Source organism: Grammomys surdaster, unplaced genomic scaffold, assembly GCF_004785775.1.
Source record: "Grammomys surdaster isolate TR1022 unplaced genomic scaffold, NIH_TR_1.0 169, whole genome shotgun sequence".
Classification (NCBI taxonomy): Eukaryota; Metazoa; Chordata; class Mammalia; order Rodentia; family Muridae; genus Grammomys; species Grammomys surdaster.
In genome coordinates this window covers 9,121,436-9,145,981 of record NW_021604617.1, presented here as the reverse complement: position 1 = coordinate 9,145,981, position 24,546 = coordinate 9,121,436, and the positions used below count along the sequence as shown (strand labels likewise).

The window sequence follows — 24,546 nt, the reverse complement described above, 5'->3', positions numbered from 1 at the left end:
ACACACACACACACACACACACACACACACACACACACACACACACACAAAACTAGGTACAGAAGAGGGAGCAGGACAGAATCCTCAATGGATGCTGCCCTCTGCCCTTTTGCCTGCCAGCCTTCCCCCCTCAGACGCTCCCCCAGCTCCTCAGGTGCTGCACTATCAGGGTAAACAAGTTCACGACCCAGATCACCATCCTACCCGATTAAACCGTCTATCTCCCTACTACCCATGTCACAGACACCTCCTTTAGGAAGGAACACCATTTATGTGGCCTCAGATTATTGTAAAACCTACAGAAAAAGTCTGCTCACAGCTGTCAATGAACTAAGTTAGTGAGGGTCCTTGAGGGGTCAACGAACCTTTTGAATCAGTGTAGGGTCCACACTACAAGAATCTTTAAAGTTTTTCTTCACAATGGTTCCAAGAGAAGCTCGTGATCGCTGTTGCTTTCTAAGTGAAAGGGAACTTGATCCCTGTTTTAGAAGAGAGCTGAGCTACGTAAACAGCCTTAATCCCTGGACCTAGCAGGATCTAACAGACACCTGCCCTTCTAAGAGCTCCCAGCAGCCCACACCACAGCATCCCGGCCACACAGGAACAAGACAGCTCTCCTTGACTTCCTTGAGCCACGTGCCTTGGGTATCCAATTTTTGACATCTGCAACCCGGGGGAGTTGTAAATCACAGGAGTAGGCAACACGCTTGCCCTGTAAGCCTGGATGGTTCTGAAGCTTCTGAAATCTAGGCTCTGCCTCAAATGAAAGCCCCAAAACACAACCCACCATGCTGCAAGGGGCAACCCTATGGCCCACTGACCTGACAGTATAGCCCTAAGAACTGCCTATGAAGACCCCATCTCTCCACGCTTACAGTACTGCCCCTCTATCCTGCCTGCTGTGAAGAGGACTGTCCTTAACACAATATGTGATCCTACTAACACTGGATTCAGCCTTCCCAACTGCACCCCTACCCCCTCTCGTTTGCCTCAGCCCCCAGTTTCCCGCCATGCAGCTGTTCCTGAGGTACATGAGCAAAGCCCTTAGCAATCCTGGGCGCGTGGCAGGCAGGCAGGCTGCCAGCAGCTCACAGGGTGGGGCCTGGGCAAAGGTGCTGCTCTGGGCTGATGAGTACGGTAGACGATGCCAGTCTGTGCCCAGACCAGCCCTGCTGCCCCTCCAATATTCATGCCTGCGGGCAAGCACAACCTCACCCTCTTGGAATAAGCTGCCTGTAGCTCTGAGCTGGGCCCCTGCCTACACTAAGTGGAACACACTGACAGGACTCTGAAGGCCAAAAGGGAGAGACTCATTCTAACTAGAGTAATCATGGAGCCTCAGAACTAGTGCTGGTGACCATGAGAACTCACCTGGCTCCCCACCTGAACAAGCCCCTTGTCCATCCGTCGGGATGACAAAGAACAAAGGGGTTCACTGATGGTGACTCAAGCAAACCAAACTCTCACCAGCAAAGCAGGGCCAAAAGCCCCCAGCCTGTGTCTGCCCCGACATTAGACTCTGTGCCCTCTCCTAAGGAAAGAAGTAAAGCAGGGGCCTGCCAGTGTTCCTCTCTGCCTTTCTAGTCAGAGCCAAGCTCAACCCCCTGCAGTTCGCTCACTCCCTCAACTTCTTAGGCACCCTGGAAGTACCTATGCCCCCATAGCCACATACACCTTCCCACACAGCAGCCGCTAGTCTTCTACGCCTTAGCCAATAGGAACAGAATCTGCCTGGAGGGCTCACTAGTCTCAAGCTCCCGGCCAGCCTCACCTCCTGAGCCTGGAGACACAGTGTGTGTAGCGCTACCTACTGGACTGCCAGGAGAGCAAGGCAACTGATCTTGAGCCTGTCCAGCCAGCGTCCCTTCTCTGTCCCAAGCATGAAGGCCAGGGCCCAGGGGAGCAGCTCCTCAAGCCAGGCAACACTCACCAATCACCCACTGAGACCAATCCACTGAGGCCAGGACCTTTCTTGGGCCTGAAGAATCCAATGCCAGACCCTCCCTGTCTAGCTGAGGCGGCCTTCCAGTTCTCGGCTAAAGTCCGCCTGACACTCCAGGTGGAAACAGGTAAGAGAGCAAGCTCCACCTCGGAGCAAGGGTGACTGTGGGACCTGCGTCATCACACACAGCCCTGAATCTGACATTCATTTTACTTCCCAAGAAGTCTGACCAAGAAGTCTCCAGAGCTAGGCCAAGGGAAGCCTCAATCTCCCAACCAAGAAGAGGATCTCACTTCTTATTCTGAGTGAATAACGCGGGGACCATCCACACTCGCCTTCTTGGCAAAGAGAGGAAAAGCATCTGGGGTGTTCTCCGACCTCCACCAGTCTCTGAAGCAGAGACGTAGACTAGCAAGGTAACGGAGGGAAGGCTCCAGCTCATGCTGCTAACAGCACACCACAACACAGCACCACCAACCACTGCTGGCTGGGGGATGGAGATGTCCAGCATGAAGGAAGGGGGGAGGCAGGAGTCCTGTAGCAGGTGTCTCTCTGACCATGAAGGGTATGGCTGTTTGATTGAGACTGGTTTGCATTTGAATACTCGTCCCCAGTTGGAGGAACTGTTTGGGAAGTGTGAGGTGGTGTGGCCTTGCCCACTCCAGTGGGCTTTGTGGTTTCCAATGAGTCTTTCCATTCCTAGTGTCTGTCTGTCGCTGTGTGTTTGTTTACATCTCTGTCACTCCCCCTCTCCCTCCCCTCGAGGTTGGGGTCAAGATCAGAGCTCTCAGTTGTCCTTTCACTCTGCAGACACAGACTCCAACCTGAGCCTAGAAGCCCAACCAAGAGCTCTCCTCCCTGAGCTGCCTTGGTCATGTGTTTTACACAGGAACAGAAAAGGAACTAAGACCAAGGAGGTTTATCTCCACATTAGGGAAAAGAAGAAAGGAAGGGATCCAGAAAGCAGAGGTGGCAAACCTGAGCAAAGGAGACAGCCAGCCTGGCAGGGACCGTAGGAGACACTGTGGGCAGCCCCCAGCCCGGCAGAGACCTTAGGAGACACTGCCGGAAGCCCCCAGCCCAGCAGAGACCTTAGGAGACACTGCTGGAAGCCCCCAGCCTGGCAGAGACCGTAGGAGACACTGCAGGCAGCCCCCAGGGCAGGTTAGCTAGCCTAGGTTCCACTCACAGGGTTAGTGTCTTCTCCCAGCCAGCCAGCCTTCCTGGTTAGTGGTGTTAGCAACAGACTCATGGCAGACGCCCTCCAGGCACTCCATATAAACAGACAGCTTGCTGTGTGAGCAGCTCAGCTCCGGAGCTGCAAAGAGAGAGCACAGAAGACCAAACTGAAGGATCCCACTGGCACATACTATACTCTTTTGTAAAAGGGGGAAAGCACCTCTGACTTACTGTGGGACTCTCAGGGGCTACCCACCACCAGAAAACACTCCTAAGGAAGACCAACACCCACCTTGCCAACAGTGAGTCCAGCTTACTAACGAATACAAGGCTCTCTGGTTGATCAAGAGAAGGCAGCTATTGTGGAAGGCAGCTCCCTGTCTCCCTAGTTCCCAAACTCCACTACCAGGCTGCACCAGGACTCTGAACACTGGCTTATAGGAACAACCCCCTACCCGCAGATGCAATGCCACGCATCCAGGCCCATGCCAACAGAGTATTCCACCGCCTCCCACAGGCTCTGAGGGAAAGAACTGTAAGAGACGAGCTGGAGTCAGAGGGTGTGATGAGAGCTGCCTCAGAACACACAGTACAATGGAGCAGTGTGTGACCTAGCCCCAGAGCTGGGCCACCCCAGGGAAAGGTGGCACACTGCCAAACAGATGGCCCAGGGAGCCCTCCAAGGACCCCATAGCACAGCACAGCTCCCCAGCCTCTGACAGGGGCTCTTCACCCTCTCAGAACCCTAGTTCTAAGAAGCACCAACAAACACTTCCCAAAGCCTGCAGGGACATCCTGGGGAATCTTGAGAAGATGCGTCTGGTGGAGCAGGACAGAACAGTCACTTCCAACACATCAGGAAAGGGCAGAAAGCTCCTCAGCCCCGCTTGAGAAGCCCAAGGCAGTGCAGTGACTCGAGCTAAAGTGAACTGTCTGCCCCCAGTGTGGGTCTGGGTGTCACTCAGCTGCCTGGCACACTGAAGCAGGAGGATGACAAGTTCAGGGCTAGCCTGTACAACTTAGACTCTGCCTCGAAATTAAAAAGAGGGAGGATGGGTGCTGGAGATGGCCCAAGGTTAGAAGGCTTGTTAGCATGTGCAAGACCCTAGGTTTATCCCCCAGTATGCGCCAACAGGTTCCCGCATTGCCCATTAACTGAGACTCCCCATACTGCTCTGACTACTGCCCGAGCTTCAAAAGCCGCCCCCTGACTGTGTAGAAAAGACAACAGTCTAAAACAGTGGTTCTGAGCCTTCCTGACGCTGCCACTCTTTAATTCAGGTCCTCAGGTTGTGGTGACCCCACCAACAACCATAAACTTACTTTTGTTGCTACTTCATAAATATAATTTTGATACTATTATGGACCGTATTACAAATGTCTGTGTTTTCCTACAGTCTTAGGCAGCCCTGTGAAAGAGTTATTCAACTTGACAAAGGGGTCCTGACCCACAGGTTGAGAACCACTGTTTAAGAAAGCTAAATCTTCCTAAAAGCTTTGACTTTTTTCCTAGAAGAGGCCTGGCCACCAGCAGGTGGCCTTCAGACCCTTACCCACAAGAGCAACAAGACAACAGCTAAATCAGCTAAATCCAGTTTGCTTTCTAAGGGTAGAACATTGGGTGTGGTGTTGGCCTTTAATCCCAGCACTCAGGAGGCAGAGGCAGTTGAATTTCTGTGAGCTGGAGGCCAACAGGGTCTACACCGTGAGTTCCAGCCAGATATACACAGAAAAACAAACAGCCTGGGAATGACTGGGGCATGCCCAGAATCCCAACACAGATGACAAGGAAGGAGGATTCAAAGTTTAAGGCTAGCCAGAGCTAACCCTATCTCAAAAAAGCAAAAAAAAAAAAAAAGCAAGATCCAATGATCCAATCTAGCCTGGGCTGCAGGGTGAGACTTTCATCTGAAAAAAGTCCTAAGAACGGTCTTACCAGCAAGATCTCATCCACTCTAATCCACTCAGGAAGGACACACTGGATCAGAGGGCAACCAGGGGCTCAGTACTTCCTCATGGGGACCTAACACGTTGCCTTCAGTTAAGGACCTGTTGCTATGTAGCCTTGGCCTCAGATCTTCCCTTCAGCAGAGGGAGGAGGGTTAGCAGTGACTCAGTATGGTGCATGTGTTGTGCATGCATCACAGAGGACACACAACTGGCTCAGGCAGAAATCTGTGGCCATACAGAGAACAGGGAGTCCTGCTCATCTAACTGCAGGCTCAGGCTGGAGTACCTTGCATGCCGTTCAAGAGGTTCTAACTGCTAAAACCAATTTATTTGGTATTTGTTCAGAAGAATGGTACCTACAGACCATTCCTATCAACTACAGTAGAAAAGAAATGGAAGAACAGACGGTGACTCAGCCACCAGCCATTTTGGAAGAGCATCAGGGGTGAGCCTGTGGCACAAGACCAAAGCCCTAAGACCACAGGGGCCTGGAAGTCTGGCTTACTCAATAGCTGCATATATTCCTCCGGTTTCCCCTGACATTTTTTTCAGTCCCTAAGACACCTGGAAACATGGGCCCCAAAGCACCGTGCTGGCTGGTTTGTTAACTTGCCACAAACTAGAGTAACCGAGAGGAGGGACATTCAATTAAGAATATGCCTCCAGCCAGGCAGTGGTGGAGCACACCTTTAATCCCAGCACTTGGGAAGCAGAGTCAGGTGGATCTCTGTGAATTTGAGGCTAGCTTGGTCTACAGAGTGAGTTCCAGGACAGCCAGGGCTATACAGAGAAACCCTGGGGGGTAGGGGGTGGGGAGAAGAAAGAAAATGCCTCCATTAGATTGAGCTATAGGCAAGCCTGTAGGGCGTTTTCCTAATTTGGACTGATATGGGCAGGGCCTAGGCTACTGTAGGTGTTCCACCCCTGGGCTGGTTGTCTATGTAAGAATGCAGGCTGAGCAAGCCATGAGGAGCAGCCCAGTGAGTAGCACTCCTTGTGGCCTCTGCGTCAGCTCCTGCCTCCAGGTCCCTGCCCTGCTTGCGTTCCAGTCCTGACTTCCTTTGATGATGACCCTTCCCTCCCCAGGTTGCTTTGGTCATGGTGTTTCATCACAGCATAGTAAACCTGACTAGGACACACTCCATCCAGTCACTGTATGCAACCCTCTTGTCTATCCACAGCCCTAGTAACTACAATCCACCATCCACTGGTCACACTCAAGGTCACTCCCAACCTCCCTAGGACTGGGGAAGCGGCAGACATACTGTGGTCCATCAAGACTCTCTGCAGCCCAGGAGATGGGGGATTGCACTGCAGTCTGATTTTCAAAAGTTGTTCTGTGGTGGCACTCTCCTTCTCATACTGAGATTCTCATTGTTGCTTTACAAGAAAGGAGATACTCTCCATTTACCACACTACTCAAAATGTTCCTGGCTTTAGGACAGAAATCAAGGGGCCCAAATTAAAAAAAAAAAAAAAAAAAAAAAAGCCTTTTTTTATCCACAGAGTCTCAAAACTGGGACTCAAGAAATATTTAAGGCCTGTTCTTCATATGCCAGGCACACAGGCAGGCAGAACACTGTATACATAGTAAATAAATAAGTCTTTAAAAAAGATAGAAAGCTTAAAAAAATAAAAGACAAGGAATCCTCCAGGCGAAGAAACTTGTCAACCCTGTACAGCTGGTGTCTTAATTTGAAACAAACCCACGTAGTTCCAAAAGCAGACTCTTCCTTACAGCCCACAGCAGCCCACCCGTAATGAGGGATGGTTCCAACATGTGGTCAACAGAGTGCACTCTCCACAAACAGACCGAGCACTGGAAAGAGACTAACAAAGTCCCCGAGCCTCCCAGGGAGGCACAGCACAGACCAGGCATGGTAGCATTCACCTACAATCTCAGCAGTTAGGGAGGAGGCTGAACATGACAAGCTTGAAGTCACTATGGGATACAGAGCAAGATCCTAGTCTTTTTCTTTTTTCTCTGTTAAGGTGGTAGGGAGAAAACTTCTCATAAAAGTATCAGAGAAGTTATTCCTGGCGGATGGAGCCATGTGGACTGGGTACAGTGTAAAGGCATGAATGACAACAGGCAGGGAGCAGTGGGATCATGGAGCCATGAAGAGCAGGATACACGCAGCATGGTGGCACTGACTCTGGCTAATGGGCTGAGCCGGCTTTTTTTTTCTTGCCAACTTTACACAAGCTAGTGTCATCTGGGAAGAGGGATCCTCAAGACAACGCTTTCATCAGACTGGTCTGCAGGCAGGTCTGTGGAACCACTTTCTTGATTAATACATGAAGCAAAAGGGCACAGCCCACTGCAGATAACAGGCTGACTGGCTATGGGGGGCATACCACAGTAAAAATGGGTCCCTCCTGGGTTGGCTGCTGCTTAGACTCTAACCCTGATGGTCAAGAGGAATGAGCCCTCTCCTTCCCAAGTCACTTTGTCTTAGTGTTTTATCACAGCAACAGAAAACAAACCAGGACAAGGGGTAAGCTCAGGCCAGGGCCAGAATGCAAGGTACTGTACTGCATGCCAAGGTAAAGAGGGTGAGCTTCTGAGACAAAGAGTGATGCCGACCTGCGACCTTGCTGAGTGCCCTGACAAGGGTGACTGGGGAGCTGTAGTGGACATATGTTCCTGACCCACCTTTGCTTGACTATATCCCAGATGGGACAAGCTGCCTTGCCTCAAGTTTTTAGACCTTGTGGCATAGAGAACTGAAAAGAGAAATTATGTCTCCTGTATTTTTCTTAAAGGTGACCAGCTATTAGGACTCAATCATGTACTGGTCTAGAAATCAATCCAATATGGGAAATAACAGTCTACTTTTGGAAGACTGGATCTGGACATTTTCAGAGACATATTTGGAAGTAAGCTGTAGCTTGCTATGATGTTACAATAGCAAGGGATAAAGTTGGGACAGGATCTGGATTTCAAACAAAGGTTAGTGCATGTTTTAAGGCCCTTTTAATTGTCAAGCTAAAATTGGTTTTGTCTTTTCTACAGTATTTATTGTAAGTTACATTGACTGTTTAATTTCCAATTATGTTAGTGTGTTGAAACCTGGCATGTCTGTTACAGAGGTCTAACAACCAGCCTTCGTCTCACTGCCCTGAGTATTAGAAAACTTTGATTCTTTGAAAAAAGCTGAAAAGTGCTGGAAGAAGTGAGTTAGGCTTTAAGCAGAAGCAAGAGGGTAGCGAGCTTGGTTATTGCTGGTATAACAGCTTTAATTCCATTAATTGCTAGCAGCACTGCTTCTGCAATAGCATTGACACAAGGAGTTAAGACAACTATCTTTGTTAACCAACTAGCAAAAAAATGTTACTAATGTATTGAGTATACAAAAGGATTTATATAGGTGTCTAGAACAAGAGATGATGCTGTATAACCCATTCAAATTATCCGAAGGAGGTTCAGGTTCAAGAGTTAGGAGCCATCCCAAGTGTCATGACAAATATCATTGGAGTAGTGTTACTTTTGAAATTCACAATGATTGTCATTATAATTAGAAAAAAAGTTTAAAGACACCTGTAGGATATTTGGCATAATCCTAACACCTCTCTGGGTGTGTTAACTTTGCATAGTGAGATTATGAATTTAAAGAATGCTGCTCTGTTGACCTTTGATGCTGCAAATAATGCCGATAAAATTATCCATGGCCCGAGGTCAGTATTTCCATTTTGGTCAAACCTCAGGAATGGCATATATAGCTTGATCAGGCTAGCCCTTCTTGTCCTGGGAATACTTTTATTCCTGTCCATCATGTTAAAGCATATCTTTAACAACATCATCATGTTGGCAGCCAAAGCACATTGCTTGAACCTGAAAGTGGATTCCCAGACAAGAATTATTAAATTAACAGGCTGGCAAGCCAAGAACAGGTAAGATTCTGCACAGAGCCTTACCAACCTAAGACAGAATTGCATTGCTTTTGATAATCCATATTCCATGATGGGTAAGTAAGGCATTCTTGTCGGAACAACCTAAGACAGACTCAGTCTTGTTAACAAAATAAAAAAGGGGGAGAGGTGGAGAGCCTTTGGGGCTGCTTGGCAAGAAACTGACATGGGTCAAGGACAAAGAAATGGATTGTTTGGCAGGAATATGACATTGGCCAAGGACAAGGAAATAGGCTTCAAGCAGGAATCTGACATTAGACTACATGAAAATGACCTTGGGCTAGGATAGGGAGATAGGCTCAGATACTTTGGTCATCCTGATAAGCCTTTATAAACAGTGATCACGGGAGTGTTCACATACTTGGGTTTAATGCCTTGCGTTTTCTTTGACTATCTGTGTTTATTGTATTGCTTGTTCCTCGACTATTTGCATCTACTGTATTGCTAGACCCTCAACCTAGAACTGACCTTAATACATGCATGTAATCAAAATGGTATAAAAGCATAAAGGAATATGGAGTACAAGATAGGGGGTTCTAGGGAGGGGAAATGGGGAAAGGGGATGACATCTATATTGTAAATAAATAAAATATCCAATAAAAATAAATAAATAGGGCTGGAGAGATGGCTCAGTGGTTAAGAGCACTGACTGCACTTCCAGAGGTCCTGAGTTCAAATCCCAGCAACCACATGGTGGCTAACAACCATCTGTAATGAGATCTGATGCCCTCTTCTGGTGTGTCTGAAGACAGCTACAGTGTATTCATATATAATAAATAAATAAAAATAAATAAATAAATAAATAGATAGATAGATAGATAGATAGAATGAGCTTTAAATTAAATTGGGGAGAACCATAGTATTTCTAAGACATAGGTTGAGTTTGTTTTGGAGGCAGGGCCCCACTATATAGACCAGGCTGTTCTGGAACTCAAGACACTGCCTTGGGACCCAAGAGCTTGGATTCTTGGTCCACCATCATACTTAGCTAGGGCAGAGTGTTTACTAGGAAGACATTTTAACAGCAGCATGGTAGATGGACACAGTGAGAGAAATCCTGGATACTTCATTCATCCTACAGGTACCACACACTATAAGTGCCCACACCACCCCAAGTGCTGGAGAAACAAAAGTCAACAAGACAAGGCCTTGTTCTCTGAACACTTACAGTCCTGGGAGAACCACACAAAACAAAACAGGAAAATACATATCAGAGTCAAGCACAGATGGAAGAGATGAAAGAGAAGCAGAATCTTAGAGAAAGGGCATTTAAGAGAAGGTCTGAAGGACAAAAAAAAGCTAAAGGGAGCAGGGAGGGGGATCCAGAGATGCAGGCAACAGCATCTGTGTATGCAGCGGCCCAAAAGCTAAAAAGGATGCATTAAGTCCAATGGCTGGTACACAGTTGATCTGACAGGTGCTGAGGCCCAGGTAAGGCAATGTCACATAGTGAGACCTTGCCTCAAAAAAGAAAGGAGAGAGAGGGAAGAAAAAGAAGGAAAAAAGGCAGGATCACCCTTTTTTGGTCTCTGTGGGCATATGCACTCAAGTGCACACAACCACACATACACATTTTTTTAAATCTTTAAAAATTAAAACCATATCCAGATGAGACAAAGATTCGGCTTATCAGGAGGTTCTTCACATGTGTTCTTCACACGGCAATAAATGCATGAGATTTGAACATATTACTTGAGTATGGGCATTTCAAGAGAAAATTAATTTACAGGTGGTAAGGCAGGACTGGCACAAACCCTCCAGCGTTCACCCTGCAATCCAGCTATTTAATAAGCTGTAACCTGAACTCGGGAAGTCCACAGGTCTCTGCAGCACTATGTGCTCTGTTAGGAGAACGGGTTAGAGCACGTTTTGATGGCTGCACAAATCAAATCAAGGCAAGGTATGTTATGCTGGATGTGTGGCTGCTGAGACAATGGAGGAGGGAACAGTGCCACAGCAAACAGAGAAGTTCATTATGGGGCCAGGCCGGAGTCCTCAGGGAAAAGTCCAGACCTGGGCCTCCTAGTCCCCTAAAATCCGGTTATATACCAGCACATGCCTGCTGGCAGGGTAAAGTCACTTACTGAAGAAAAAGATAGGCCCTTCGGGTATGTTAAACAGACAGGACATGACTCAGATGCAAGAGGCAAGTCTGAAGCGTAGGGCAGAGGAGAGCCAGCTAACGAACCTGAGATGGCTCTGCCCTCAGGCTGCCCCTGCCTGGCAAACAGAAGACACTCACACCCTACACCAGGGCCTTCGACAGGCAGCAGAGCTTCGGGACAGAAACATCTGTTTTCCATTTTCGCCAAACGCTGAGAGAAAGAGCTATTTAGAATGTCACCTATCTTTTCCTCTGCGTAGGTTGCTATTTTTAAGAGAATGATCACATACAGTCTGTGTATTTAACACTGTGGCTACTTTATCTCCACATGTCAGTGATCAAAATCAAACACCATCCTTAATGTCTATGTCTAAGTTAGCACAAAGGAACGCATCCTTCTTTAAACTATGCTAGAGTGCAAGGCTGTTCTGCGAGGTGGCCCTGGCTAGCCTGGACTCCAAAGGCCATCCTCATGTCTGTCTTTGGCCAGGGGTACACTACCATGCTCCAGTCAGAGTGGATCCCAACGTTAGTCTGCTGACCTCACAGAGGCGTGTGGTTTTGTAAAGGGTAGTCACTCAACTGAATTCTGAAAGGAGAGAACCTGTCTGACCAACACGGACTATGTCTCCAATGGGTGTACATGGAACCAACAGGACAAGCAAACACAAACTGGGGGAGACGGTGACACAAACCAGAGACAGATCACCTCTAGGCTTATCTAAATTAGCTGCACATATGCCATGCTTGCAGTGCTGCCACTCTGAAAGCTGCGGTAGAAGGATCAATTTTAAAGCCCAGTTAGGCGTTGGGGATTGAGTTTGGTGGGAGTATATGCCTACGTGAAGGCCAAGGGTCCAGAACCACGTATCAATGAGCTCAGGAGGCTGTGGCTAGCTGGGCCACAAAAAAAGGTAACTTTATATAAATACAAATGTCTGAATGGGAAAGGCCTCGAGAGGTATCTCAGCAGTTAAGAGTATGTACTGCTCTTCCAGAGTTCAATTCCCAGAACCCACAGCAAGTGGTTCACAACCACGTGTAACTCTAGTCCAGGATAATCCTACACCTCTAACTTTCCAATTAAAAATAAAGCAAATATTTTTAAAAATAGTAACAATGATAACCATTTTTTTAGTCAGGGTCTCACTATGTTACCCTGGCTGGCCTGGAACTTGCTAAGTAGACCAGGCTGGCCTCAAATCCACAGAGATCCAACTGCCTCTGCCTCTTGAATACTAGGAATAAAGGTGTATACCACTATGCCTGGCTCCAAAGTATTTTTTTTTTAAATTCATTACATATAAAAAAACAAACAAACCAGCTCATTCAATTGCTGAAACAAGGTATTCTGAGTTCACATTCTGTACGGCTCTGCCACTTACAAAATGGGGGCCTTTGAATAAACAACTCAAGTACCATACTTCATTTCTTTATCTGTGAAATAGGATGATAAATAGCAGATCTTCTTCATACAGCTGTTACCCAAAAAAGTACCTATTGCATGCAGAGTGCTTCCGGAAGAGGGTGTCCTCAACGGTCACTGTTATTACTGCTCACCAGCAAAGACAAAACTTCCAGCCTCAGCATCCTGACATCACCTCCCATAGCTTAACTTAGACAACCCTGTTATCAAAAGGTGGCACTGAATCTTTGTAGTGTCAAATTAGCAGCCCACCAAGACAAATCCTCCAGCGATCACAGGGCCAATCACAGGGATCCAATGAGCATAACAGTATTTCTCAGGTGTCAGGGAGCGCTGAAGCACATTCATGGATGAACCTTTACAACACGTACAAGACAGGTACTCTTACGACCCCCAACTGAGCAATGAGAAACTGAGGTACACAGAACTGTGCAATTAAGAAAGGTCAAACAGCCACAGTTGGGATCCAACTAGCAACCTGGCTCTATATGTCAGTTTTTGTTCTTTTGTTTTTGAAACAGGTTCCAAGTAGCCTAGGCTAGCCTCAAACATGTTATGTAACTTATGTAACATCCTGAACTCCTGATCCTTCTGCCTCCCTTACAGAAAGCTAAAGTTACTAGTGTATACCAGCTCAATTCTCTTAGCTGCTCAATACACTCTTCTTTCCCCCTTTCTCTCTCTTTCTTTTCTTTTCTTAGAAACAGGGTCTATGAAGACAAGGCTGGCCTCAAAATACCATCCCTCATCCCTCAACCTTCTGTATGCTAGAATTATAGCTGTGTGCTACCATGCCTGGCTACCACACAGTTCTAACTGATTAGAATTCCCGAGTGATCACATACACAAATTCTCTTCAGGGAAAAAAAAAAAAAAAAAAAAAAAACCTCGTTCCCAGACTTCTAGAAAGGAATTTAAAGCTAAATCTCCTCAGATCTTTGGGCACCTGGGAACACCAAAGCTAGACTAGTGACACTGACTTAAAGCCTCTGTCTGGAATAAACGTTTTGTGGTAGGAGTATGCATGCAATGAACAAGGCATGACTATTGAGAGCGTCTTGACAAAGCCAGACCTCCCAATTCAATCACCTCACAGATGCAGGTCCCAAAATACACTTTAATATGAAACCTGATCCTACTGGGCCCAGTGCTGCTCCCCTATAGACCCAGCTACCCCAGATGCTGACAGAGAAGGATCACTCGAGCCCCAGAGTCTAACTCTAGCTCAGGCAATATAGCAAGACTGCTTCAAAGAAGAGAAAAGAAAAACAAACAAACAAAACCCTCACAAGCCGGCCATAGTCATTCATGTCTACACTCCCAGTAACTGGGAGGAAGACAGATCAGGAGAAGAGCTGCCACAAGTTCAAGACCAGCCTGAGTTTTAATGGGTTCCAGGCCAGACTGGACCAGAATGAAACTGTCTTTAAAAAACTAATTGGGGGCTGGAGAGATGGCTCAGCAATTAAGAGTGTTTACTGCTCTTGCAGAAGACCTGGCTGGATTCAATTCCCAGCACCTATATGGCAGCTCACAGCTGCATGTAAATCCAGGGGATCTAATGCCCCCTTTCTGAAGTCTGAGAGCTCTCAAAAACACATGGTGCATATACACACACTCAGGCACACACAAACCCATGAGAAACGGCTTAACGGTTAAGGGTACTGGCTGTTCTTCTAGAAGTAGGTTCAATTCCCAGCACCTACAGAACATCTTACAACCATCTGTAAGTCCAGTTCCAGGGATAGGATACCTCTTCTGGCCTCCATGGGCACTAGGCTAGGCACACATCTGGTATACAAACGTATCCGAAGCCAAAACATTCATAAACATAAAAATAGTTTAATTACAATATTTAAAATAAGCTAAGCTAGGCATTGTGTGTCCATGAGTTCAAGGCCAGCCTGGCCTACAAAAAGAGTTCCAGGCCAGCCAGGGCTACACAGTGAGACCCTGACTCAAAAACAATAAAAAACAGACAAAACAAAACAAAACAAAAAAAACACTACCAACAACAAAAATTCAAATGTCAGAGGCCAGCTCACAACTCTATCTATCTGGGATAGCAACGTAAGTGAAGACTGCATTAATACACTCAGCCATCAGACCTTTCTCTCCAGCAGCAAGTTCACTCACTATGTAAAAGACCATGCTCCCAGCCGGGCAGTGGTGGCACATGCCTTTAATCCCAGCACTTGGGAGGCAGAGGCAGGCGGATTTCTGAGTTCGAGGCCAGCCTGGTCTCCAGAGTGAGTTCCAGGACAGCTGGCGCTACACAGAGAAATCCTGTCTCGAAAAAAAAAAGACTAAGCTCCCCTTGAGTACGGTGATTGCTTTTTCTTAAATGTGATTTGTTGGAGTGCATATAAAGGATGAAGAGAAAGTTAACCAGAAAAGGGCAAGTTCTGTAATTTTTCCTGCCTTTATCTCACGATCCAGCTGCACATTAACATTTTAATCAGGGATTGTCAGGGATAAAGAGCATTCACAACTTTACACAGGTCACACTGACCAGGTCAGCTCATCTGAGTTTCTTCCTAGTCCCATCCTGACTCTCCCTCACCTGGGATACAGCTTCCCCAGTCCACACCCAAGGAACAGCAATGACCTTTTCTTACCAAAAAGAAAAATGCCAAAGCAGACATCCACGAGGACTGAATTCGAGAGCTGCTCATAGAAATGACCTAAACGTCGGTGAACCTCATTAGAAAGTTGTCCCTCCCCATCATCTGTCACCCACAAAAGGTCTATTTCCAGGCAGAATGTCACACTGGCAATGTGACGGGGAAATGGAAGAAGTAGAAATGGTACACAAGTAGGAAACTGCTTTGTGACAAGAATGCATCACAATACTTTCAGCCCACTCTGCATAGTTCCAAGCCAGACAGGACTATCAGGTGAGACCCTATCTCAAAAAGCAATAAACAAACAAATAAGAAAGAAAGAACATGTTTAGTGTACCCTCTACTTGCCCAGAGTTGTTTATACAGCTGAAGGCAAGCAAAACTCAATTCTACACCAGCTCCCAAAAGGTAGCCAGCAATTGAACCAAAACAACCAACTTAAGGATCACGGTCAAAAACCAAACTCTTACAAGAGCAAGCAAGCAGCCTTCTCGGATTAACTGATTCTCCAAACCCGTGGCTCCTCTCCCAGGGAGAGTAGCACTCAGAAACCTGTCTCTGGAAACCATCTTACCCGCTCTGGGGTTGGGTTGGGGCAAGTTGCTACCTCTTCTTTCCAAGCAGGCAATGTGATTTCTTCCAGTCCCTGGGGTCCCTGGGTCTTCAAGCTGAAATTGGGGCAGATGTTGCTATAGGAGCTATGGATAAGGCTAATCTAAGCCTGGAAGAGGGTCACCTGACTGGCTTCGGTCCCCAACTCGGGAGACCCGCCCTGCAGGTTCCAGATCTCACTCCTACCCTTCCCAACTACAACTACAGGCGCCCTTCCCCTCCCACTGGCCTGAGAGTCAGGCCTCTGTCCCACGCCCCAGGCTTCCTTACTCTGAAAGAAGTAACTTTTGCAATTCCTGAGTGATTGCTCCTCCAGGATCCGAACCACACCTATTTCTGGCTACCCCCGCCCCATCTCCTCCCCTAGGGCTGCCACAGAATTACAGGCCCCCTCCCCTCCGCCCCCATCAGCATTTTTTTTCTTTCCGCCTCCAACACTCCTACACCCTGAAATCCTATTTCTCCACCTCGGAGCTGTTCCCTCCCTCCATCCCTACTCCACACTAGAGTCCCGCAATCCTCCTCAACTCTCGCCTCCCAGTGCGACTACTCAAAAATCCCACAACAAACTTTCCGCCGGGGACCTCTCCTTCAGGTAGCCATCTTGCCGCGGGGCAGGCCGGGTAGGGGCCTGGACCGCGGGAATCCCCACGCACTAGGCGCCGTGCGTCATCAGGGGCGGGGCTTGGGGGCGGGGCCTCGGGGTACAGAATTGGGATTTCTGGTAATGCTGGGAAAGTGGGAATCTCCCTCAAGCGAGCTTTGGAGACCTGGCAAGGGAAGAAAGAAGGCAGTGTCGGAAGTAGGACTCCACAGCGAGAAAGGGGGAAAGATTTACCAATCACTTTGGTTGTTTTGGTTCGATTCCTGGCTACCTTTTGGGAGCTGGTGTAGAACTGAGTTTTGCTTTCCTTCGACTGTGGGAAAAATAGGAAACAACGCTTAAAAATACAATAGGAGATGCCTCTTATCCAAAGAAAAATGCCAACACACACCATCACACATCCCCACTCTCATCTCCACTCCTGCCTGGCGGGCCTCACTGGCTGTCATTGGAATGTGAGCTTACTTTGTAAAACAGGCTGACCTTGAACTCACAGAGAGCCTCTGGCCTCTGCCACCAGAGTTCCACACAGGTCAAAGGAAAATGCCAGCTTTTTATCTTGGCAGAAGATAACGTGTGACCCAGTTTCTATCACCCTTTTCAAGCCTGGTGTCCCACCTCTCCCAAAGTCTTCAGGTTTTTAAATTGTCCTGTGTTATCAGAAAATCAAGCCTTGAGATCCTCAATCCAGTTCCTCCCCTCAGGAGGTCAATTTTTACTGTTTTTGGAGGGAAGGGAGAATCTCCACACTCAAGCCCAGGCTGACTTCAAATTCATTATGTAGCCCAGGCATAATGACTTCAAATTCATTATGTAGCCCAGGCATAATGACTTCAAATTTATTATGTAGCCCAGGCAAGCATCTTGACTCAGCTGATATTACAGGTATTAGCATCTAGGCCCAGTTTTTAGTTGTCATTCTTAAACTGTCACCTTTTGCAGAAAGCCTTCCCTTTAATGCTCTTTTTACTAGACGGCTCTAACTAGTTGCATAGAGCTTTATTACAGAAATCCCATACCATAGTTATTTATTAATTTATTCTATGTGTATGTGCCTGTGTCTATGTATGTGTACTATGTATGTGCAGAAGCCTGCAGAGGTCAGAAAAGGGTATTGCATCACTGGGAATTGGAGATACGGGCAGTTGTAAGCCACCATGTAGGTGCTGGGAGCTGACCTTGGGTCCTCTACAAGGGCAGCAAATGCTCTTAACGGCTGAGCACCTCTCTAGTTCCATAATTATTGCTTTACTTCCTGTATCCTTTTACCCTAATGTTTCTTCAAGCATGTTTTGATATTCCATAGCAGGTGCACAGCATACAACAGTGACTGGGTAGCAGGTTTTCCTGAGGCGTGCTAAGCACACTGATGCCTCAGAGTCTTCCGGTTTTCTGTTTCCTATGACTGGAATGTTCTTCTAGGTAGTCACCAACAGGTGTGTCCCTGTTCAAATGGCATCACGTCAAAGAAGTCTTCTTTGGTCATTCAGCTTCCCAGTCACTCCCCCTAACTGTGCTTCATTTAAGATTTACTTACGTGGAGGCTGTTATCATCTGTCGTCATACTAAATATTTCTCTGTTCATTGACCGTCTCTCCTACTATCATGAAAGCTCCTGAATTCTTTTCCTCATTCAGCACAGTGTCCTCAGTGTCTAAATTATTTGCCCAATGTAGGTACTCAATAAATATTTGTTATTCAACAAGTGATCTGGAAGCAAATGGCTGAAAGATTCTGGAATATAGTAGTAGGAAAGAAGAGTTGAAAATACAGTAAAATAAGAAAAGTCATGTGGCCGGGCAGTGGTGGCATACACCTTTAATCCCAGGATTTAGGGGGTAGAAGCAGGTGGATTTCTGAGTTCGAGGCCAGCCTGATCTACAGAGTGGAGTTCCAGGACAGCCAGGGCTATACAGAGAAACCCTGTATCAAAAAAAAAAAAAAAAAAAGAAAGAAAGAAAGAAAGAAAGAAAGAAAGAAAGAAAAAAGAAAATGAAAACAAAAAAAAGAAAAGTCATGTGTGCCACACCACTACCCCCGTCCCACCCCCACCCCTTGCCTCAAGACACCACTGGGCCCTGGCAGGGATGGTGGCAAGCCCAAGCTCAGATTCAACAAAGGAGAACCTGAGAGAGGAGTCAGCTGGACTTCTGCCTCTGTGTCCTCAGGGAGCACACACAGCCCTTCTGAAAAGATTCCAGGACAACAAGAAGCCAGGTAAAAGAAACAGGGAGGACTCATGGCCAACGAGTTTGCTCAGATCTAAAGACATCTACCCCAAGCCCAGGCCCCGCTTGACCAGATGGTTCCGGAGAAGCCTTAGCATCTGTCCCTCCATAAATTATCCAGTTCTCCTTCCTGCCAGTCTTCTCCGGTGACAGCCGGAACAATTGTCCAGGAATTCCATCTGCTACTCCTGCACGGTCCCCTGTACAGTTCATCAACATTTCATAGCACAGAGGTATCCCATTTCCCTGGCCCAAGATGGAAGCTGGGTCAGTCCCTGGGTGAGCTGATTTCCAGTACCCTCCTCCATCAGCACACACAAATAAAACCTCCCAGAGGATCCCAGGTCTCTAGAGGACAGAGTCCCACATCTTTTTCTTTCTTTTTGTTTTCATTTTTTTATTATTTAAAAAACATCAAAAACAAAAAACGGGGTCTCTCTGCATAGCTCTGACTGTCCTGGAACTCACTATGCACACCAGGCTGGCTTCAAACTCAGAAATACACCCGATTCTGCCTCCCCAGTCCTCAGATTATAGGTAAGCAGCAAAACGCCTGGCTAGAGTCCCACATTTTATTTCTCACGCAACCCCCTTGCTCTTTTTACTACCTATAGTTTCGAAAACAAATAAAATTATACTGATTAAATTGATCACATAGATTTTTGTTTGTTTGTTTATTTGTTTGTTTTTCCTGAAACTCAAAATAAAGGGCTGGAGGTGTGGCTCAGGGGTAGTTTTCATAACAACTATAACTTGGCTTAATTAAGGACCCGTTTCAATCCTTCCCACCCAAACCAAGACAAACTGACTCCCGGCCATTACACAGCTCCACTCGGGGAACTTTAAAATGTTCACTCAGCACTTTTAAAATGAGATGTGTGCTGAGAGGATAGCACAGGTTCAAAATAAAGATACATTAACTTAAAAAAAGAGTTTAAAAACAGAACTTTTAGCCAGACCATGATGGTGCACGCCTTTAATCCCAGCACTCAAGAGGCAGAAGCTGGTGGATCTGTGTAAATTCAAGATCAGCCTGGTCTACAGATAGAGTTCCAGGGCAGGCAGGGCTTGTTACACAGAGAAAGCTTGTCTTGAAAATAAGTAAATAAACAAATAAAAATAACAATGATAATAATAATAATAAATCGTAATGATAATGATAATAATAACCACAGGCTGAAATTTGAATCCAAGAGGTCGCTGTACCCCTCTTTGTGACCTTGGTTGGTCACACAGAGCACCTGAATTAGTTCAGTTCTCTGCTCTATAGCGGTGTCAGAGATGATTTCACAGCCAGATGTGTTGCCGCATCCTTACAAACCGTATCACTTGGGGGAGGGGGAGGGGTCTGGAGGGAGGAGGGTAGAGACAGGAGAAGATGTTCAAGCTCATTCTAGGCTACACAGAGTCAAAGACAAACCTGAACTACACGAGCCCCCATCTCAACCCCCCCCAAAAAACAACCAAAAGATCATTTCAAAACTCCAAGAAGGTGGCCATCGGCTCATTTCCTAAGGTTTCAGTTTTCCACAGCTCCTTCCTAACTTCCTATTAATGGAGTCTACGGCCACCATTCTGGTGCAAAAAAGTTTTGCTACGTACACTGTCTTTTTCCAATCTTAGGACACTGAGTTTGATGGGAGGCTAAGAAATATAATTTTAGCTGCTCTCTCTCAAAAGAAAGCAAAAAACAAAACAGAAGAAAGGAAGAAAGGCCACAGTTCCTCCAGGAGCCCAAGCCCACATGTGGGTATGTCGTACTTGCAGTGACTTTCTTAGAGAAGACTAAACATGTCTTTGGGTGTGTTTTATGTAATCTCAACATCCAAGAGATGGAAGCGGAAAGATTGCCTTGACTTCAAGGACAGCCCGGTTTCCGTACAGAGCTTCAGCCTGTGCTACGCTGTCAGACCCTGACGTGTGCACAGGATACCCTGGCTTTGAGGACACTATGATAACTGAGACCAGCTAGTCAAGGACGGCTGGGGCCACGCTGGTGGCACAGGCCTGTAAGCCCGATGCTTAGGCACAGGGATCGATCAGATCACAACGTCAAGGGCAGCTTCGGTGACTTAGTGAGAGTGTGCCTTAAAGCAGAAAACACAAAAGAGGATCAAAACTGTAACCCAGCAATAGGATACTTGCTTATTATGTGGGAGGCTCCCAGCACTATAAAAAAGATATAAAAATATAAAAAATACATGATGGCTGTTATTTTAGTGACCTAGTAGTCACATTTACAGAGATAGAAATGGATCCTGTCTGGCTATGCAGCCAGCAGTAGAGGCAGGATGATTCTAAGGTACCATCTCTGCCAAATCAGCAGACCATCCTCCATCCATTCCAGGTCAGTGTGTGGGACTCGGCCTTGGAAATTCTGCTCTCTTGTGAACTAAGCAGCTCTTTCTACAGGAAAGGCAGAGAAGGAAGCTCCAGGTTCTGGAAGCACACGGAAATGACATCTGGAACAGCTGCTAAAGAGGCTGAGCCAGACCCCCTCAGACCTGGGTCACCCCCTCATCCACCCTAGGCAGTGCACGTGAACACTTGGTACTGCCGTGACTTACATTCGCTGTCTGGATAAGCGGCTCCCCATCCTGCCAGGTCTGTGTGCATGTGTCTGCACATGCTTAAGGTCTAAATGGACCCATCCCCTCTCTTCCCATTTTAAAAAAGAGCATGTTCACCCTGTCATCAGGCATGCCCCTATTTCCCTATCACTCCTCAACACTTGATGCCCACACTCAGCATCCACCCTCGCCCAGGTTCCTCCCTTGCTGTGGACAGGAAATTCCAGGTACCCCAAGCATGGCACAACAGGTACAACAGTCCTTGAGGCACACAACAGGTTCCAGTAAAACACACACACACACACACACACACACACACACACACACACTCGCTAGCCAAAAGTGGGGAACAATGGCTGGACTTGGATTTCAGCTCTTGAACAGCTGGCTCTGACGCTGCTTCTGAGGTAGGATGGGGGTGGGTGGAAAACAGGAAGCAGCCAGAGGGAGGCTGCTTACAACATTTGTTGTAGGACCCAAGGGCCCCTCTGCTGGCAGACTGCCCCCCTGAAAGGTATACTCCCTGGATAAGTCTCCCTCTGAGCACCACCAGCTCAGCCCCCACTCTAAGGCCTTCACTGGACTGGCTAGAACTGGCTTAGAGAAAAACAGGACAGCACAAGCTGGTAAACTGCCCTAACTTGGTGAGAACAAAGGCCTGATCTACAAGCCCTCGGAACTCCTCCAGGTCTAGAGCCTGTAGGAGCATCTGTCCCTCTGTTTACTAGGAGTACGTGGGCAAGCGAGAGGGTGTGTCTCCTCTTTTAGACTGTAAGGAGCTTGGCAAGGTCAGGGCTCATTGCTTTTCCCTATTTATACTAATTCATTCTCTCACTAAGTTGGCATTCATCACTAGGAATGACAGCACATGTCTGTAATCGCTTGAGAGATGCAGGCAGGAGGACTAGGGGTTCAAAGTCATCCACAGTTTGAGACCAGTTTGGGCTATGTGTAGACTGTCTCAAACATTGTGTGTGTGTCTCTGTGTGTGTGTGTCTCTGTGTGTGTCTGTGTGTTTGTGTCTATGTGTGTGTCTGTGTATGTATGTGTGTCTGTGTGTTTGTGTCTGTGTGTGTTTGTGTATGTGTGTGTATCTATGTGTGTCTGTGTGTCTGTGTGTGTTGGGTGTGTAAATAAGGGTAGAGTGCTTGCCTAGCAGACACAAGGCACTAGGTTCAACCCCCAGACTGCATAAGCGAACCAGGCACGATGTCAATGCCTGTAATCTTAGTACTCAGAAAGCAGAGGCAGGAGGATCAGAACTCAGTCATCCTCAGCTACATAGCCAGTGTGAGATCAGCCTGGGTTGTATAGGATTCAGCCTCAGAAAAAGACATATAAGGAATACTCATTGGGCATCTGGCACTGAGCGGGGGGGGGCCCGGGCGGGAGTGCCTCTCTGTGCCTACCTACAGAATCTACCATCGTGTAAGATTCTGGCAGCCAAAGAGGAAAAATCTTCATGAGTAGGTCAATAGAATGAATGAGTGACGGGTTCTTATTGTCTTGTATCTGTAGTTCATTTGGTAACTAATATACAAGACTTTTTCCATGAAAGGGAGCCTAGGATGGGCGAGAGGGAGGAAACTCAAGAACTGTCCTCTCAGTTGGGAGTTAGGGAGGCCTAGAAGGATGAAGCTATGTTTCTGAGGGCCCAGAAAGACAGATACGCAGAAAAGATATGCTCAGGGGCTGTGGAGGCATCTTGACTGTTCTAGAGAACTGTAGCTATTGTCCAGGCCTGAGATTGAAGCCAGAAACAAGCCTGCTTTGACTAGTGATCACCACTATGAGCAAAGACCTTAATATCCCAAAAGTCATCTGGCTGCCGGCAAAATCTGTTCCCAGGTCTGCCAAAAACTACCCACTGAATTACGAATTTGGGCTTCATTCTTACTCAGAGACCAGCTACTCTTCTCAGTACAGTTCAAATTTTACTGTATATGCTGCTGACGTGAGCACGCTAGGTCAAATACAGAAGAGCAGAAAGTCAAGCAAGAGTTTGATGGCCATCCGCCAGTATGCTCCCACACCAGCTGAACCTGTCCCCTTCCCAGAGCATAGGTCAGCGGTCAGGCAGTCCTAAGCAGAGTGCCTGGGGTCAAATGCAGCTGTGACCACCACCTAGCATGGCCATAGCCGAATGACTGAAGCTCTCTCTCCGTGTCCATTTACCCATCTCTAAAAGCGGACTAAAAATAGCATCTGGCTCAGAGTTGTGGGTCAAATGGGTTCATGCACTGTCCTAGCTTTTTTCCCATTGCTGTGAAATTACTCTGACAAAGACAACTTAAAGGAGAAAGGGCTTATTCTGGTTCCCAATTACAGGTGAGAGTTCGTCATGCCAGAGAAATCAGAACAGTGAGAGTTTGAGGAGGTTGGTTACATTGTATCACACTCAAGAAGCAGTGAAAGTTTGAGGGGGTTGGTTACATTGTATCACACTCAAGAAGCAGAGCACACATGTTCCTCTAGCTTTCTCCCTTTGTACAGCCCACAGTTGAGGGGTGGTGCGGATGGTCCACTTTCAGTGTGGACCTTCTGAAATAACCTAATCAACATAATCCTTCAGCCACATGGCCAGAAGATAATGTCTTGAAGTGTTTGGAGGCTGGTCCCTAAATGATTGCAGAGTCTAGATAGTAACAATTAATACTAATTGTCACATACTCACAAAGTGCTCAGTCTAGTGCCTGATATAGAGGGTGATCTCTCACCAACAAGGACTCTAAGGCTCTGGAAGGTCACTGTATTACCTTCCTGCTGCTAGGACAGAATACTTGTGAGAAAAGCAACTTAAGAAAGGAGGAGCTGCCGGGCAGTGGTGGCACACGCCTTTAATCCCAGCACTTGGGAGGCAGAGGCAGGCGGATTTCTGAGTTCAAGGCCAGCCTGGTCTATAGAGTGAGTTCTAGGACAGCCAGAGCTACATAGAGAACTCTGTCTCAAAAAACCAAAAAGGGGGGGGGGGAAGAAAGGAGGAGCTGGGTTTTTTTTTTTTTGTCGTTTTGTTTTGGTTTTTGTTGTTGTTGTTTGGTTGGTTGGTTGGTTGGTTGGTTGGTTTATCGAGACAGGGTTTCTCTGTGTAGCTCTGGCTATCCTGGAACTCACTCTGTAGACCAGGCTGGCCTCGAACTCAGAAATCCACCTGCCTCTGCCTCCCAAGTGCTGGGATTAAAGGCGTGCACCACTACTGCCTGGCTAGGGAGCTGTTTTTTTTACTCACAGTTTGAGGGGGATACAGTCCATAATGGCAGAGAAAGCATGGCAGTAGGAGTTTGAGGTCGCTGGCCACATGGACTGTATTGTCAGTGTGTTAGTCAGGGTTCTCTAGAGTAACAGAATTTACAGAATAAACATATGCATATATGTGTATGTGTGTACTTGTGTGTATA

General features: G+C 47.1%; 1 protein-coding gene and 1 non-coding gene across 6 annotated transcripts in view; both read right to left on the bottom strand.

Annotated features, from left to right (window-relative positions):
• Tjap1 (tight junction associated protein 1) overlaps positions 1-16,374 on the bottom strand; it is a 27,767-nt gene extending 11,393 nt beyond the window's left edge. For 2 of the 5 annotated variants that reach the window (XM_028766778.1, XM_028766774.1), the window contains exons 1-3: positions 16,320-16,374; positions 15,712-15,805; positions 3,132-3,260 (exon numbers count right to left, since the gene is read on the bottom strand). The gene's annotated coding sequence lies outside the window, so the exon portion shown is untranslated. Of the gene's footprint in view, positions 1-3,131; positions 3,261-15,711; positions 15,978-16,319 lie in introns of those variants that run through there. The other 3 variants (XM_028766776.1, XM_028766775.1, XM_028766777.1) reach the window with 3 other exon arrangements.
• A 6,633-nt stretch (positions 16,375-23,007) lies between these two features.
• LOC114620669 lies at positions 23,008-23,113 on the bottom strand. The gene has a single exon (XR_003711337.1). It is a non-coding gene; the product is annotated as a U6 spliceosomal RNA (small nuclear RNA).
• Between the last annotated feature and the right edge of the window lie 1,433 nt (positions 23,114-24,546).